The sequence below is a fragment of the Podarcis bocagei genome (genome assembly GCF_964188305.1).
Source record: "Podarcis bocagei genome assembly, chromosome: 18".
In the NCBI taxonomy this organism is placed as follows: domain Eukaryota; kingdom Metazoa; phylum Chordata; class Lepidosauria; order Squamata; family Lacertidae; genus Podarcis; species Podarcis bocagei.
This window is the reverse complement of record NC_138144.1, coordinates 6,118,524-6,132,551: the sequence shown is the minus strand read 5'-3', so window position 1 is coordinate 6,132,551 and position 14,028 is coordinate 6,118,524. Positions and strand designations below refer to the sequence as shown.

The window sequence follows — 14,028 nt, the reverse complement described above, 5'->3', positions numbered from 1 at the left end:
TGCAGTTGTTTCTGTTGCGTCATTATTCATCTTCAGAGGGACGTGGGTGGCACTGCAGTCTAAACCACTGAGCCCCTTGGGCTTGCTGATCGAAAGGTCGGCAGTTCGAATCCCCATGACGGGGTGAGCTCCCGTTGCTCTGTCCCAGCTCCTGCCAACTTAGCAGTTCAAAAGCATGCCAGGGCAAGTAGATAAATAGGTACCACTCCAGCGGGAAGGCAAACGGCGTTTCGGTGCCCTCTGGCTTCCATCACAGTGTCCCGTTGTGCCAGAAGCAGTTTAGTCCTGCAGGCCACATGACCCAGAAAGCTGTCTGTGGACAAATGCCGGCTCCCTTGACGTGAAAGCAAGATGAGCGCCGCAACCCCACAGTCGCCTTTGACTGGACGTAACCGTCCAGGGGTTCTTTTTTTTTAAAAAAAAAATATTTATCTTTGTAACTGCATTTAACATATCTCACACTGATTTCAATTGTAAAGGAAACATATAAGCAATGTTTAAAAAGGTAAAGGGACCCGTGACCATTTTGGTCCAGTCGCGGATGACTCTGGGGTTGCAGCGCTCATCTCGCTTTATTGGCTGAAGGAGCCGGCGTACAGCTTCTGTGTCATGTGGCCAGCATGACTAAGGTGCTTCTGGCGAACCAGAGCAGCGCACAGAAACGCCATTTACCTTCCCGCCAGAGCAGTACCTATTTATCTACTTGCACTTTGACGTGCTTTCGAACTGCTAGGTTGGCAGGAGCAGGGACCGAGCTACAGGAGCTCACCCCGTCACGGGGATTCGAACCGCCGACCTTCTGATCAGCAAGTCCTAGGCTCTGTGGTTTAACCCACAGCACCACCTGCAATGTTTAGAAAGTCGTTAATCGCATATGCTTTCATTGGAGCTTTTAAAGCAGAGGTCTGATGGCCACCTGCCAGAGATTCTTTAGCTGTGATTCCTGGGTTGGGCTAAATGACCTTTGAGTCCCTCTATGATTCTATGATGTGAAATAATAATAATAATAATAATAATAATAATAATAATAATAATAATAATTTATTTCTACCCCACCCATCTGGCTGGGTTTCCCCAGCCACTCTGGGCGGCTTCCAACAAAAGATTAAAAATACATTAAAACATCAGTCATTAAAAACTTCGCTAAACAGGGCTGCCTTCAGATGTCTTCAAATACTGATCCTATCCCCTTTCTGCTTTGTTTTCTGTGTTTGTTGGCATTCTCTGGCGTCTACCTGGTCCCAGGTCGCAAGGTGGTTAGATTGGTCTCAGCTAGGGCCAGGGCCTTTTCAGTACTGGCCCCGACTTGGTGGAACGCTCTGTCCCAAGAGACCAGGGCCCTGCGGGACTTGACATCTTTCAAGACAGAGCTGTTCCGCCTGGCCTTTGGTTTGGACTCAGTCTGACCCTTATGTTTCCCTCCCCTTATGGTTTTGACTTTTAAAATGAGGCTGCATTTTAAATTGCATTTTAACCTGTATTTTAAATTGGGTCCCCTCCCCCCATTATGTTTTTACTGTGATTTTATTGGTGTTAGCCGCCCTGAGCCCGCCTCTGGCCGGGGAGAGCGGGGTATAAATAAAATTTATTATTATTATTTATTATTATTATTACTGGTGTTGCTGCTCTCCAGCTCTCATCCACCCCAGGGAAGCATGATGGTCAAGGATCATGGGACTTGTAGTCTTGCAACATCTTTCAGGCACCAGGTGGGTGGGAGGATGCTCTTGGGCAGGGGTCAGCAATTTTTTTCAGCAGGGGGCCGGTCCACTGTCCCTCCGACCTTGTGGGGGGGCGCGGACTATATTTTGGAAAAAATAATGAACGAATTCCTGTGCCCCACAAATAACCCAGAGATGCATTTTAAATAAAAGGACACATTCTACTCCTGTAAAAACACTCTGATTCCTGGACTGTCCGGGGGCCAGATTGAGAAGGTGAGTGGGCTGGATACGGCCCCCGGGCCTTCGGTTGCCTACCCATGCTCTTGAGGAAAGATGTTGAGGAAGGGTGGGAATGTTTATTGGTCTCCGAACGGTGCTTAAGATTATTATTTTGGGGGGCGGGCGGGTATAGGATAGGGGGAACTGAATGCTTGGGGGAGCCCCTTTTGCAGGCGGCGATAGCAACCGTCGCAGAGCTGTTTTTTCTTCTCCCTTCCCCTCACTCTTTTTTCCAAGGCGTGGGAAAATAGCTCCCCACCCCCACCCTTTATCAGCCCCATTCATCATTCCTCTTCTTCGGGATGTCGAGATAAAGCGGCAGTAAATTAAAAACGGTTAAGGAGGCGATTGGGGAGACTTGCGAGCCTAAGTGTGTGTGTAGGCAAAACCATCTCTCTCCCCTTCTTTGTCAGCCTGCCCAGAGAGGACCGTCCCTACATCCTCCATCCTCTCAACCTCAGAATCCTTCGGTTGCCATGGAGATTGCCTCGTTTCCTCTTCCCCCATCCCTGCCACTGACAGCCGATGATCAAAGTCTCCGTCTCCTAAGGAGTGTGGGTTGCAATTTTTCAACCTCTGGTGTCGTCCCCCTCCTCTTCCCAGCAAGGCACCAGTGGGGGGTTATATCCTATAGATGTGCATACCTGACAGTGTTTGTTTCTCTGGTTTCTCGCCCCCCCCCCCCAATTCTGAGCAAAGACTGTGCTTTTTTTCTGGGGGTGCTTAAGGGTGTGCAAATATTTTAAGGGTGTGCAAATTTTTGGGAGAAAAGCAATGACAAACCTAGACAGCATCTTAAAAAGTAGAGACATCACCTTGCCAACAAAGGTCCGTATAGTAAAAGCTATGGTTATCCCAGTAGTGATGTGTGGAAGTGAGAGAAGGGCCATAAAGAAGGCTGATCGCCGAAGAATGGATGCTTCTGAATTCTGGTGCTGGAGGAGACTCTTGAGAGTCCCATGGACTGCAAGAAGATCAAACCTCTCCATTCTGAAGGAAATCAGCCCTGAATGCTCACTGGAAGGACAGATCCTGAAGCTGAGGCTCCAAGACTTTGGCCACCTCATGAGAAGAGAAGACTCCCTGGAAAAGACCCTGATGTTGGGAAAGATGGAGGGCACAAGGAGAAGGGGACGACGGAGGACGAGATGGTGGGACAGTGTTCTTGAAGCTACCAGCATGAGTTTGACTAAATTGCGGGAGGCAGTGGAAGACAGGAGTTACTGGCCGAGGGAGCTGGCGTACAGCTTCTGGGTCATGTGGCCAGCATGACTAAGCCGCTTCTGGCGAACCAGAGTAGCGCACGGAAACGCCGTTTCCCTTCCCGCTGGAGTGATACCTATTTATCTAGTTGCACTTTGACGTGCTTTCGAACTGCTAGGTTGGCAGGAGCAGGGACCGAGAGCTCACCCCGTCATTGCGGGGATTCGAACCGCCAACCTTCTGATCGGCAAGCCCTAGGCTCTGTGGTTTAACCCACAGCGCCACCCACGTCCCTTCGAGAACAAGTAGCACCACTAAAAACAGGGATGGGAGGGCGGTGCGAAGCCACGTCGCGCCATCACTTTTATAGGCCCCAAAAATCATGGCACCTGCCCTGATTGGCCCAAACAGCCTGGCGTGATTGTGGGGCCCAACAGATAAGGCTTGGGTCACACCCAGCACCCACCTACCTAGCGGGGGTGTCTCAGGGGCGCGGGCGCAACCAGGACCCTCATTAACGAGGATCCCATTTCTTTACTAATGGGTTGAGGTTGAATCCTGACTAGACAGAAGTACTGTTTCTGGGGGACAGGGGGCGGGCTGGTGTGGAGGACTCCCTGGTCCTGAATGGGGTAACTGTGCCCCTGAAGGACCAGGTGTGCAGCCTGGGAGTCGTTTTGGACTCACAGCTGTCCATGGAGGTGCAGGTCAATTCTGTGTCCAAGGCAGCTGTCTACCAGCTCCATCTGGTATGCAGGATGAGACCCTCCCTCCCTGCAGACTGTCTCACCAGAGTGGTGCATGCTCTGGTTATCTCCCACTTGGACTACTGCAATGTGCTCTACGTGGGGCTACCTTGGAAGGTGAGCCGGAAACTACAACTAATCCAGAATGCGGCAGCTAGACTGGGGACTGGGAGTGGCCACCGAGACCACATAACACCGGTCCTGAAAGACCTACATTGGCTCCCGGTACGTTTCCGAGCACAATTCAAAGTGTTGGTGCTGACCTTGAAAGCCCTAAATGGCCCAGTATACCTGAAGGAGTGTCTCCGTCCCCATCATCCAGCCTGGACACTGAGGTCCAGCTCCAAGGGCCTTCTGGCGGTTCCCTCCTTGCGAGAAGTGAGGTTACAGGGAACCAGGCACAGGGCCTTCTCAATGGTGGCACCTGCCCTGTGGAACGCCCTCCCATCAGATGTCAAAGAGAGAAACAACTACCTGACATTCAGAAGACATCTGAAGGCATCCCTTTTCAGGGAAGTTTTTAATGTGTGACATTTTAATGTATTTTTAATCTTGTTGGAAGCCGCCCAGAGTGGCTGGGGAAACCCAGCCAGAGAGTCCGGGTACAAATAAATTATTATTATTATTATTATTATTATTATTATTTACAAGTTGTTTTTAAAGTCCAGTTCACGTTTTTATTTGTTTACCATGGACTCCTAAGTAAGTTATAAATTTCCCCCATTCTTTTTTAAAGTCATTATGGTCTTGATTCATGAGTCTCCCAGTCAGTTTTGCCATTTCAGCATCGTCCAGCAGTTTGGCTTACCATTCATCTTTGGGCTAGTAGCATCCTTGCAGCTGTTGTTGTATACATAAACATTATCTTTTCGGGTCTTTTGGGATCTCAGGACCTGTAATCCCCAATAGAAATGCTTCTGGTTTTAAAACAAATGTTACTTTAAACATTCCCCCCCCCAATTCATTAGACAACAATTCCCCAAAAAACTTTGTTATCTTGCATGACCACCACAATTGATAAATGGTACCCTCACTTCCAACAAATATTGGAGGTTGTTGTATACCTTTTGGATAACTTAGTAGGAGCCAGATACCAACAGTACATCGTTTTCATATGATTTTCTTTCAGCGTACAACATGCTGTGAATTTCAAATCTGTTCTCCATAGTGTGGGTAGGCAAACTAAGGCCCGGGGGCCGGATCCGGCCCAATCGCCTTCTAAATCCGGCCTGCGGACGGTCCAAGAATCAGCGTGCTTTTACATGAGTAGAATGTGTGCTTCTATTTAAAATACATCTTGGGGTTATTTGTGGGGCATAGGAATTTGTTCATTTCCCCCTCCCCCCCCAAAAAAATATAGACCGGCCCACCACAAGGTCTGAGGGATAGTGGACCGGCCCCCTGCTGAAAAGGTTTGCGGACGTCTCCAAATCTGCTATACAGTGGTGCCTCGCAAGACGAAAAGAATCCGTTCTGTGATTCTCTTCGTCTAGTGGTTTTTTCGTCTTGCGAAGCAAGCCCATTGATGGGTTAGCGGATTAGCGCTATTAGCGCTATTAGCAGCTTTTAGCGGCTTATCGGATCAGCTGATAAGCGGCTTAGCGGCTTAGAAAAAGGGGGGAAGGGGGAAAAAACCCGCAGGAACTCGCAAGACATTTTTGTCTTGCGAAGCAAGCCCATAGTAGATTCGTTTTGCGAAGCACCTCCAAAACTGAAAACTCTTTCGTCTAGCGAGTTTTCCGTCTTGCGGGGCACCACTGTATGTATGTTGTGCCCTAAATCCTTTGCCCAGTTTATCATAGCGTGAAGCCTTTTCAAGCTTCTTCCTCCTACATGTAAAAAGTTCTAAATAAAATTTTAAAATAGGTTGTCTCTCTATAATTCATCTTATTGGATGCCTGCCTGTGAATCCCAGACATACGGGGAGCGAGAGCTTGCCTGTAGCTGATTGCCAGCACGGCAGACGAGCGCTTTGGGCATGCCCAGATACGCTCTTTGGCACAGGTTCATTCGGAACGGGCTCCGATTCTGGTCCTTGGCTCGGACTCAGCCCTTACAGTCGATTGTCTCAGGGCCTCCCTCTTTGCTTCCCCTTTCGTGCGCAAGCTCTGGTGCCTCTGTGGTGTGTTCAGTTACTGTAAAAAAAAAAAGGAAGAAATTGGACGGGGTTTGTGGTTTCTCTGGTTGTGAACTTCCCCAGCTCATTAATGCAACGTGATCTGACAGCTTGCGGTGCGAAAGCCAAGTCCGGAGGCTTTGAAGTGCGTGCGGCGTCACAGATCTTGCGCTTTTGATGTGGCGCATGGCTCCGAAGGAGACGGGGGTCTCTGGAGACGATGAGTCTGTTGCGTGGGTACCTGGCTCATGTTCCCGATGCTACAGATCATCGGCGGAGCGTGGGAATTGACTCTGAGTACATTCAAACATGTACAGAGTGCCTTCCTCCAAACTGGAGCGCCCTCACATGTTTTGATATATGGACCATATTTGGGTTAGGAGTGGAGAGCATAGTGTGGTGTAGTGGTTAAGAGCGATAGACTCGTAATCTGGTGAACTGGGTTCGCTTCCCCGCTCCTCCACCTGCAGCTGCTGGGTGACCTTGGGCCAGTCACACGTCTCTGAAGTCTCTCAGCCCCACTCACCTCACAGAGTGTTTGTTGTGGGGGAGGAAGGGAAAGGAGAATGTGAGCCGCTTTGAGACTCCTTCGGGTAGTGATAAAGCGGGATATCAAATCCAAACTCCTCCTCCTCCTCCTCTTCTTCTTCTTCTTCTTCTTCTTCTTCTTCTTCTTCTTCTTCTTCATACCCTCCAACATTAAGGTAAAAGGACCCCTGACCATTAGGTCCAGTCGTGACCGACTCTGGGGTTGCGGCGCTCATCTCGCTTTACTGGCCGAGGGAGCTGGCGTCCAGCTTCCGGGTCATGTGGCCAGCAGGACTAAGCTGCTTCTGGCGAACCAGAGCAGCGCACGGAAACGCCATTTACCTTCCTGCCGGAGTGGTACCTATTTATCTACTTGCACTTTGACGTTCTTTCGAACTGCTAGGTTTGCAGGAGCAGGGACCGAGCAACAGGAGCTCACCCCGTCGCAGGGATTCGAACCGCCGACCTTCTGACCGGCAAGTCCTAGGCTCTGTGGTTTAACCCACATCGCCACCCCAGTACCCTCCAACATTACTCTAACAAAAATCAGGATGTGTATCTTTTCTTTCTTTTTCAACGTGCTTCCTTTTTTGTGTGTAAAAGTTTTCATTTGGTTTAAAATATATATAAAGTTATAACAAATCCATATAAAGTGATTACTCTGAATCTCATGACTTCCCCCCTACCCCCTGCATGGGTCCTAATGTCAACATTTACAACTGCATATCAATCTGTTATCCACATTTTTTTTTTTAAAAAAATCAATTTTAATCATCCATTGTCTTCGTTACCTTAGAAGTGAGATTAAAATCCTGCTAGTGTTTCCATCTGCTTACAATGGTCTCCTAAATAAATTACAAATTTTCCCCATTCTTTTTTTACAAACTGGCCTTACTGAGGTCCAGCTCCGAGGGCCTTCTGGTGGTTCCCTCACTGCGAGAAGCCAAGTTACAGGGAACCAGGCAGAGGGCCTTCTCGGTGGTGGCACCCTCCCTGTGGAACGCCCTCCCACCAGATGTCAGAGAACAACAACTACCAGACTTTTAGAAGACATCTGAAGGCAGCCCTGTTTAGGGAAGCTTTTAATGTTCAATAGGTTATTGTATTTTAATATTCTGTTGGAAGCTGCCCAGAGTGGCTGGGGAAACATAGCCAGATGGCCAGGGTATAAATAATAAATTATTGTTGTTGTTGTTGTTGTTGTTAGCATTGCGAGTTAACACATTTCAAAACACGAGGATAAATTTAAAAGGGAAAGGAGTGAAGCTGTCGAGGATCACATGGTACTCGATTACTCGGCTTCACCCTCTCTGTTCCCCAGTGGGATGATTCATTAAAAACTCTTTCAGGTAAGATGGAGATTAAAAAGAAAGCCACTGGGGCAGTGACACCCTTGTCCCTATCCGCTAGGAGGAACCTGATTTGGCATTCTAGAATCATAGAATCATAGAGTTGGAAGAGACCACAAGGGCCATCGAGTCCAACCCCCTGCCAAGCAGGAAACACCATCAGAGCACTCCTGGCATATGGTTGTCAAGCCTCTGCTTAAAGACCTCCAAAGAAGGAGACTCCACCACACTCCTTGGCAGCAAATTCCACTGTCGAACACCTCTTACTGTCAGGAAGTTCTTCCTAATGCTTAGGTGGAATCTTCTTTCTTGGAGCTGTGGGTCATAGGTCCAATACCTTGCTCAGCATCTGTTTGTGGAGTCTGCTGTGCAAAGGGCCTTTGTTGTTGTTTAGTCGTGTCCGCCTCTTCGTGACCCCCTGGACCAGAGCACGCCAGGCACTCCTGTCTTCCACTGCCTCCCGCAGTTTGGTCAAACTCATGCTGGTAGCTTCAAGAACACTGTCCCACCATCTCCTCCTCTGTCGTCCCCGTCTCCTTGTGCCCTCCATCTTTCCCAGCATCAGGGTCTTTCCCAGGGAGTTTTCTCTTCTCCTGAGGTGGCCAAAGTCTTGGAGCCTTAGCTTCAGGACCTGTCCTTCCAGTGAGCACTCAGGGCTGATTTCCTTCCGAATGGAGAGGTTGGATCTTCTTGCAGTCCATGGGACTCTCAAGAGTCCTCCAGCACCAGAATTCAAAAGCATCCATTCTTCAGCGATCAGCTTTCTTTATGGTCCAGCTCTCACTTCCATACATCACTACTGGGAAAACCATAGCTTTAATTATACAGACCTTTGTTGGCAAGGTGATGTCTCTGCTTTTTAAGATGCTGTCTAGGTGGCCTGGGAATACTATAGATACCGCCTTGGGGTCTATACTGAGAGCAAAGTGGGAATATTAAGTGTATTCAGTCCACTTTTCATTTACATTCACTTCAGTCTCCAGCTCTACAGCCAGGAACTCTGATTTGTGCGTCCAGCGTTGTGTTCATGGGCATTTTGGGGTTCTTTGCTGTTATTATTGCCATAACGAGCTGATAAAATGTTTACGCTGCCTTTTATTTGCTGGGGATAAATCATCCCTGCAAATGTACGCATTACGGTTGCGAAACAGGCTGCAGCTGGAGTATAAACATCTCGATCCTAATCCATTTGGCCAGCGCCGGGGGACCTTTTCTGAGCCGGAGGGATGTATTCCATTCTATGCAGGATTCCGAGGGCCAGGTGGACAGGGCCCAGGGCTAAAAGCTTTTTCAAAGTTCCAAAGCCTTTTCCCCCAAAACTTTTTTTCCGAAGCTTTTCCAAACTTCCAAAGCTTTTCTAAGATTTAAATATTGACACCCCCCCCCCGATATTCTTTGAACTTTTTCCAATCTTCTTCCACTGTCTCTTCTCTCTGATCTAGGAGTCTCCCGGTCAGTTCGGCAAGTTCCATATAGTCCATCATCTTCACCTGCCGTTCTTCGATAGTTGGTAAATCTTGTTTCTTCCAATTCTTCGCTAGCAATATTCTCGCAACTGTTGCGGCACTTTGCTCACATTCCAGCTTGTCGACATCCTTCTTAAATTGCGGTGCCCAGAACTGGACTCAGGACTCCAGCTCTGGAGCAACCAAGGCAGAATAAGACAACCCTTTTCTTTGCATTTGTCTCTGCCCATTTGTTCCACGTCCCATGACGAGGCTCATATAGCAGGTCTGGCAACAGAGCTGGCACAGAACTTGTCTGGTGCCCATACTTTGCTCTGATTCATGCCTTGGAACTTTTCCAGGATGACGCCTGGCCCTGTTCCTCTTAATCTGAGAAGATCGCAGGCGCGTGCTGCTGTTGCCGGTTCAAGATGCTGTGTGGGAGGGCACCGGATGTGGATTTGCAAAAGGCGGCCAGTTTGAGGCGGTAGGAAGTACCTTACGGCTGTCATCAGCGCTCCAGGATGAGCTGGCCCTCAACGAGGGATTTTAAATCTCCTGTTTGTTTTTCTGGGCACTCGTCTTCTGCTGAGCTCCTGGTTTAAAGAACTTCCACCTGACCTTCCTCTCTGCTGTTGGGATCCAGGTCAGATTAACCAGAAATGTGGGACGCAAACTGATTTGGGTTGATGTTACATGTGGTTGCCATGTGTCCTCTTTTTCCAGGACATGTCCTCTTTTTCAGGGGTAGAATTTCTTTCTGGGTGGATTTCTTAAATTTGCCAAAATGTCTCTGGCTATACTTTCTGGGTGAGACCTAGACATAACTGGGGGCTGAAGACTTGAATTCCTCTTCTGTTCTCCTGCCCCCCTCAGCAATACAGTGCTACCCCGCAAGACGAATGCCTCGCAAGACGGAAAACTTGCTAGAAGAAAGAGTTTTCCATTTTGGAGGTGCTTCGCAAAACGAATTTCCTATGGGCTTGCTTCGCAAGACGACAATGTCTTGCGAGTTCCTGCTGGTTTTTTTTCCCTTTCCCCCCCTTTTTCTAAGCCGCTAAGCCGCTTATCAGCTGATCCGATCAGCAGATAAGCCGCTAAAAGCCGCTAATAGCGCTAATCCTTCAATGGGCTTGCTTCGCAAGACGAAAAAACCGCTAGACGAAGAGAATCACAGAACGGATTCTTTTCGTCTTGCGAGGCACCACTGTATATCACAGCTTCTATTGCCTGTATACAGTGGTACCTTGGTTCTCAAACTTAATCCGTTCCGGAAGTCTGTTCCAAAACCAAAGCATTCCAAAACCAAGGCGTGTTTTCCCATAGAAAGTCATGCAAAACGGATTGATCCGTTCCAGACTTTTAAAAACAACCCCTAAAACAGCCATTTTAACATGCATCTTGCTATCCAACAGGACCATTGATCCATAAAATGTAAGAAATGATCAATGTACAGTACGATAAAATAAATAAGACTGTATTGTAGATTATAAAAATTAAATTATTTTTTTCTTACCTGCACTGATAGTCATTGTTTGGATGGGGGGCTTTCATCCATTTCCGCAGTCACACAATCAATCCATCAGTAGCTGAACTGGGTTCCACACAGTCACAAAAACAAATGAACCGAAAAAGCCTCAGAAACAAAAACGCAAAATGAATAGCAAAAACAAAAGCGCCAAACTTAATCCATTCCAGAAGTCTATTTGACTTCCAAAATGTTCAAAAACTAAGGCACAGCTTCTGATTGGTGCAGGCGCCCCGGAAGCAATAGCCGACAGCCGCATCGCATGTTCGGCTTCTGAAAAACATTCAAAAACCAGAACACATACTTCTGGGTTTTCGGCATTTGAGAACCAAGGCATTTGAGTACCAAAGTGTTTGAGAACCAAGGTACCACTGTATACTAGGGGTATTTAAAATAAAAGTCATCATAGCGTCCTCTTTTTTGCTCTTCAAAATATGGCAGCCTTAAAGTAAGGGAGATCTCTCTCCCCCCCCCCCAAGAGCTTACAAGGAAGCAAGACTGTCACCCTAAAAGTTGTGGCAGTGGAACTGAATGGGTCTATTCGGTTGGGTTGCAACTCAATATGGAAGAGCAAAAAACTCAGGGCAGGAGATGAGAGCCAATAGTCTCAAAGCCTTTGAACTTGTCTTAATGATATTTCAGCAAAACGGAGACGGTTTTGAATATGCAGTTTGCTCAAGATGTTGTTGTTTAGTCTTTAGTCGTGTCCGCCTCTTCATGACCCCCTGGACCAGAGCACGCCAGGCACTCCTGTCTTCCACTGCCTCCCGCAGTTGGGTCAAACTCATGCTGGTAGCTTTGAGAACACTGTCCCACCATCTCGTCCTCCGTCGTCCCCTTCTCCTTGTGCCCTCCATCTTTCCGAACATCGGGGTCTTTTCCAGGGAGTCTTCTCTTCTCATGAGGTGGCCAAAGTCTTGGAGCCTCAGCTTCAGGATCTGTCCTTCCAGTGAGCACTCAGGGCTGATTTCCTTCAGAATGGAGAGGTCTGATCTTCTTGCAGTCCATGGGACTCTCAAGAGTCTCCTCCAGCACCAGAATTCAAAAGCATCCATTCTTCGGCGATCAGCCTTCTTTATGGTCCAGCTCTCACTTCCATACATCACTACTGGGAAAACCATAGCTTTGACTATACGGACCTTTGTTGGGAAGGTGATGTTGCTCAAGATGCTGTTGTGTTTAGAGGTGATCATGTTCTCTGAAGCTTTCCAATCTTTAGCCCTGTCAGGGTAAAATGAGAGCTGAGGAGCTTGACAAAGGCCAATGAGTGAGTCATTGGCAGTGACCCAAGCCCTGGTTGTTACCATCAAGTGTGGGTTCCCCACCATTTTGCTGTCGTAAAAATGCACCGAAGGTGAGCAAGTATATCAAGGGTGATAAGGAATGTCCTTGACTCCGATGGTCTCCTTTTTCCTTTTAAAAAATAATCACTTAGCTGGGGAGTTCATTAAGTTTTTTATTCTTATTATTTCACGTGTGGCTGGTTTTTAATCAGCTTAGGGCTTGTGCCTCGAGGGGTCTGCTTTGCGATACGTCCCGGCCTCCTTTTTACGGCTACGAGGAAAGAAAGCCTGCGGCGAATGTCCTTCTGAGCGTTTTGACACAGCTTACGGCCTGTTTAATTAAATCAGCAGCCGGGTCCGCTGCCAAATTTGTAGGATCCTTTGGAAGGGATTTTGGGAGCTCTGCCTACCCTAATTGAGGCGCTGAAGTCAAATAAGTGATCATCCCACATGAAGAATGCCCGTTCGCAGCCCACTAGCGTATAGCGTTTAGCGGTCTGAGAGTAAAGGAACAGAAACGAAAGGGGGGGGAACTCCTCCAAATTTGCAAACACACTGCTTCCTGTTCACCTGGAGACAGTTTCCAACTCACCATAGGCGAGTAAGCAAGTCCTTGTTTTCTGCTTCCTGGAGCTTGCAACCCAGTCGCTTAGAAAGTTTGTCTAAGTTCTGTTTTGTTTCATTCTGTTCCATTATGGTTTTAGCTTGTTTCGAATCATGGTTGCAAATGGTTGCGATGATTTTATTGTTTTATCTTTCTCGAAAACTGTTTTGAGGTCTTTTAAAAAAAACTACACAAGCGAGCGGTATATGTAATTTTATAGAATAAATAAATTGTGACATTCTTATTTCCTGACCTGCCATGGCTTGAGAATGTTGGGCATCTAAAGGCCGAAGCATGCGAAATAAAATTTCACCCAATGACATAAAAGCCTTCTAGATCTTCTTTCCCCCTAGAGACCAGGGTCGGATTTAGGTTTGATGAGGCCCTAAGCTACTGAAGGTAATGGGGCCCTTTCTATGTCCAGCTGTCCTTTGTCAACAACAAATTGCCACTGGTTTTTTTTGTGTGTTGAATATATGCTATGTGGTAATTTATGGACCTAATAGGGATCTAAAGCCATTTGCACGTAACAGAATATGTATTGTATCAAAGTAATTGTTGAAAGATGTTGAAAGTCGATGCAGAATGCAAAGTCCATGCAGAATGTAAAGGTAAAAGGTAAAGGTACCCCTGACCGTTGGGTCCAGTCGCAGACGACTCTGGGGTTGCACGCTCATCTCGCTCTATAGGCCAAGGGAGCAGTGTTTGTCCGTAGACAGCTTCCGGGTCATGTGGCCAGCATGACTAAGCTGCTTCTGGCTAACCAGAGCAGCACAGGGAAACGCCATTTACCTTCCCGCCGGAGTGGTACCTATTTATCTACTTGCACTTTGACGTGCTTTCAAACTGCTAGGTTGGCAGGAGCAGGGACCGAGCAACGGGAGCTCACCCCGTCGCGGGGATTAGAACTGCCAACCTTCTGATCGGCAAGTCCTAGGCTCTGTGGTTTAGACCACAGCGCCACCCGTGTCCCATGCAGAATGTAGGCACCCTATATATAGAGAAATGAGCAAACCAGTGATATTTTAGGGAGCAGGCTAGCAGGTGGAGCCCATTACTTACATCATAGCAGCCTACACAACACAAAACACTGTTGCTGTATGTAGGTTTTTTTTAAAAAATCTTATATTTTGGAAATGTACATCCAGGGGTTTTTTCCTTTAAATTTTTTGGGGGGCTCCAAGAGAGTGGGGCCCCTAAGCTACTGCTTGTTTATCTTATACGTATATCTGGCACTGCTAGAGACGCACAACGTATGTGTTTATCCCCACACACAATAGCCA

General features: G+C 47.6%; 1 protein-coding gene across 2 annotated transcripts in view; it reads left to right on the top strand.

Moving 5' to 3' along the window:
• Positions 1-14,028, top strand: part of SEMA6B (semaphorin 6B) — a 179,670-nt gene that overhangs the window by 27,660 nt on the left and 137,982 nt on the right. The window contains exon 1 of one of the 2 annotated variants that reach the window (XM_081177666.1): positions 9,471-9,976. The exons of the other annotated variant lie outside the window; for it this stretch is intronic. The gene's annotated coding sequence lies outside the window, so the exon portion shown is untranslated. Of the gene's footprint in view, positions 1-9,470; positions 9,977-14,028 lie in introns of those variants that run through there. 2 annotated transcript variants of the gene reach the window in all.